This window comes from Littorina saxatilis, linkage group LG8 (genome assembly GCF_037325665.1).
Source record: "Littorina saxatilis isolate snail1 linkage group LG8, US_GU_Lsax_2.0, whole genome shotgun sequence".
In the NCBI taxonomy this organism is placed as follows: domain Eukaryota; kingdom Metazoa; phylum Mollusca; class Gastropoda; order Littorinimorpha; family Littorinidae; genus Littorina; species Littorina saxatilis.
In genome coordinates, this window is record NC_090252.1 from 61639695 (window position 1) to 61644563 (window position 4869).

The following is a 4869-nucleotide window of genomic DNA, read 5'->3' on the forward strand; positions in this document are numbered from 1 at the left end:
GCCGTCTGGTGAGATCTTGGGCCGCTCTCAGGTTGTCGTGCTCCATGTCGCTTCGTGCCTCACGGTCTTTCATGAGACGCATCGCATCGCCCCAACGTTGGAACTTGGCAATGATAGGGCGGGGGTTGGGATTCTTGGGGTTGGGTTTGCCGAGGCGATGCGCTCGCTCGATGACGTCAGGCTCCCACTGCTTCTGAGGAATGTAGGTGTCAAGAACGTTTTTCACTGCAACAACACAGTCAGCATCGGTGTCGCCAACTTCTTCTGGTATTCCGAAAAACTTGACGTTGTTGCGACGGGAAAACCCCTCCAGCCTGTCAACCTCTGCCTCGAGGCTAGTCACCACACGATACAGATCGTCTTGTTGTGAGGAGAGGTTGGAGATCGACTGTTCGTTCTTCTTGAGGGACTTTTTCATTGTCTCTTGCTCATCCCCAAATTTCTTCATCAATGTCTCTTGTTTTCTAAGCATGTCTTCTTGTCGTTTGAGAAAGTCCGCCTGTGTTTGCATGGTTGCCAGAACGACATCCAGCTTCTGCTGCAACGACTGCTCTAAGTGTTTGATGCTATCTGCCACTGCAGTTGACTCCGCACCACCACCACTACTTTCGCTACTGCCACTGACAGCAGGCCCAGGGTTTTCCTCTACGTCATTGCTCAATCTCAAGCGTCGTATCGCGAAGGCAATCACTGCCAGGCACAAAGATGGCGCGTGCTGCACGTGCGGAAAGGTCACCGCCATAGGTGACAGGTGTACAAGGTCATCACTTGGCACTGACAAATGGCCAGTCACTGTTGACGAATTATAAGTCACAGTTCCCAGGGGTGGGAATGGCGCACTAAAAGCACTTTCCGCAACATCTTTGAAGCAGCACACGATGTTCGCAAGAAAAACAAGGCATCCCCAAGTAATGCACACGTCGCTGACACTGATTTCAGAACTGTCACCATACACGGGCTGAGCACAAAGCCGGTTCAAGAAATGTTTTGCCACACAAGCCAGATGAAAACGACCAATACTGGCCCTCCAAAGTCCTACCTCGATCATTTTCAGTAGATTTCTGCACACAATCACTTTAGACTTTCACTTGTATAGTTCTGGAGACTCAAACTTTGATATAGCCACTTTGAACTTGAAAAATATCCATCTTGTCTGCACTGTGAAAAATTTTCCCTCCTGCGCCATTCGTGGTCGACCTTGACCCCCCGAGAGAGAGAGAGAGAGAGAGAGAGAGAGAGAGACAGTGACAGAGAGAGAGAGAAATACTGTAACTGATCTCGTGAGAACGGTAACAAAACGAGACATGTCACCTCTATGAATGCATTCCAATAGATGACCGCTCCTGAGGCCATAAATAATACTCCGTCACGGCGGAGGGCTGACCGTGCACCCAAAAGCGGACTCTACCAAATGGGTATTTTTTGAAAGCTTGGGACCTGCCAAACATAAAAATCGATGTTAACAAGAAATATTCAAGGGCGCACTTTCTCTTCTCAGTCAAAATTCAACTATACCCTGAAGAGTGATGCACGAGCATTTCAGACGCTTGCCTCTGAAAAAAGAAGTTCTCAGCCAAATTACGAACTCAAACTGGTACGTTTTACATCTAAATGTGTTAGTTGGTATCTTTTGATTATCACAAAACAATTTGCGACTGCTTTGGCCGAGGATGCTGGTGACAGTATCATTATTATGAACCCTACCCTAAATCCAGGAAAGACGTCGTCCAAAATGTAGGTAAGTTTTGATTAAAAATAAATTCACACAAGACTAGTATTGTTGTTTGGCTTCAATGGATATATTTGCGTCAAGTATGATGTCTTTACATAATATCTGTATAATATGAATGGATTTGAACCATATACTATGTCATTATGACCTTCCAATCTTCCTAACCCCCAGCCCAGTAAAGCGTGCGAGACGTTTCCTGAACAAATGTCGCTTTGTGGTGCGAGTTCAGTGTGACATGATTAGTTTCCAGAACCCCATTTCTGACTTTCGAAGTTTATCTACATACATTTAGCAATGCACGAGCAAAATATGACAACTTAATGGTGCCTTTTGGTTTAATGCTATGGTAAAATTGCTAGTGATAGTGTTTACAGCTTGAAACAAAACATAACAGATGGGAATAGTCTTCCTCAATCTGGCTCAGAGCATAATGTATTTCTATTTTCAGAGGTAGCATTATTTCTAATAAGAGCTAGAGCCAATATAATGATGCTGAATATTTGAAAAATGAACTTTGTGACTCATCTGAGTAGCAAGAGAGCCTTCGTGATCGTCAGCGTAAGGCTGGCTGTCTTCAAGGCAATTCCTAGATGAACAACTTAACACTGCGTTCGATTATTCGCCCGTTTCTTAAGCTAGAGCTTTGAGACTTTACACGCGTCTAGGGCTACATGTACGCTTTACAATACGTAAAATATAGTTGACTCTCGCGTTATTTAAAGGTCACAACAAGGTCATTACCAGGCAAAAACGAGGGAAAACCGACGGAAAGTACCATTTCCTGCAACTGTTTGCAAGAAAAAGATTTCAAATTCAATTGTTTCCTGGGATTAACGCATCTCTAGACATGGCAATCATCCGATTATCAGACATCAATTGTGGAGGTCACGACAAGGTCATTACCGGGTAAAAACGAGGGAAACCCGAGGGAAAATACCATTTTCTGCAACTTGTGTGTAAGTAAAAGCTTTCAAACTCCATCTTCTTCTGGTATTGGCGCATCTCTAGGCATGACAATCATCTGATTAACAGTCCTCAATTTTCAAGGTCACAACCAGGTCATTACCAGATAGAACCGAGAGAAAACCGAGGGAAAATACAATTTTCTATAACTTTTTTGTAAGTAAGAGCTTATAAACTCCATCTTCTTCTGGAATTAGCGCTGATTTCAATGACCCTGAAGTCCGAGGAAAGTTTTCTTGACCCATGCCTACTTTGAAGGTCATGACAAGGTCAAATTTACACGTTTTCTATTTGGGAATATCTTTTACGGTCAAATAAAATACTTTCTGGACGTCAGCTATTTTCGAAGCTAAAGCTTAATTACAACTTTACACACGTCTCGGGATTTATGAGACATAACGCAAATATTGTTGACTCTCGTAATATTTAAAGGTCACACAACAAGGTCATCACCAGGTAAAACCGAAGAAAAACCGAGGGAAAGTACCATTTTCTGCAACTGTTTGTAAGAATGAACTTTCAAATTCAATTGTTTCCTGGGATTAGCGCATCTCTAGACATGACAATCATCTGATTAACAGTCATGAATTGTGGAGGTCACGACAAGGTCATTACCGGGGAAAACCGAGGGAAAATACCATTTTCTGCAACTTGTGTGTAAGTAAATGCTTTCAAACTCCATCTTCTTCTGGTATTGGCGCATCTCTAGACATGACAATCATCTGATTAACAGTACTCAATTTTCAAGGTCACAACAAGGTCATTACCAGATAGAACCGAGAGAAAACCGAGGGAAAATACCATTTTCTGCAACTTTTTTGTAAGTAAGAGCTTATAAACTCCATCTTCTTCTGGGATTAGCGCTGATTTCAATGACCCTGATGTCTTTGGAAAGTTTTCTTGACCCATGCAATGTTTGAAGGTCATGACAAGGATGGGATTTTACACACGTCTAGGGCATTATAAGACATGAAACAAATATTGTTGACTCTCGTAATATTTAAAGGTCACACAACAAGGTCATTACTGGGTAAAACGACGGAAAATATATCAACTTTATGACTCGTCTGAGTGCCAGGACAGCCGGTGTGATCCTCAGAGTCAGGCTTGCAGACCGCAAGGATATCGGTAGATGAACACCTTAACATTGACTTTTTCTTCTCTCTCCCCTTCTCTTCTACCCCTATTACATCCAGCCCCGCCCACCCCCCTAGAGCCCCTGTGGGCGAAGGAAGATGTCATGAATCTGCCTCAACAGCTTTAGCTTAGAAAATAGCCGAACACAAATAGAAAACGTGTAAACTTGACCTTGTCATGACCTTCAAACTAGGCATGGGCCAAGAAAACTTTCCTCGGACTTCAGGGTCATAGAAATCAGCGCTAATCCCAGAAGAAGATGGAGTTTATAAGCTCTTACTTACAAAAAAGTTATAGAAAATGGTATTTTTTCTCGGTTTTCTCTCGGTTCTATCTGGTAATGACCTGGTTGTGACCTTGAAAATTGAGGACTGTTAATCAGATGATTGTCATGCCTAGAGATGCGCCAATACCAGAAGAAGATGGAGTTTGAAAGCTTTTACTTTCACACAAGTTGCAGAAAATGGTATTTTCCCTCGGGTTTCCCTCGTTTTTACCCGGTAATGACCTTGTCGTGACCTCCACAATTGATGTCTGATAATCGGATGATTGTCATGTCTAGAGATGCGTTAATCCCCCAAAAATAATTGAATTTGAAAGCTTTTTCTAACAAACAGTTGCAGAAAATGGTACTTTCCGTCGGTTTTCCCTCGTTTTTGCCCGGTAATGACCTTGTTGTGACCTTTAAATAACGCGAGAGTCAACTATATTGTATGTATTGTAAAGCGTTCATGTAGCCCTAGACGCGTGTAAAGTTTCAAAGCTCTAGCTTAAGAAACGGGCGAATAATCGAACGCAGTGTTAAGTTGTTCATCTAGGAATTGCCTTGAAGACAGCCAGCCTTACGCTGACGATCACGAAGGCTCTTCTGCTACTCAGATGAGTCACAAAGTTCATTTTTCAAATATTCAGCATCATTATATTGGCTCTAGCTCTTATCAGAAATAATGCTACCTCTGAAAATAGAAATACATTATGCTCTGAACCAGATTGAGGAAGACTACTCCCCTCTGTTATGTTTTGTTTCAAGCTGTAAA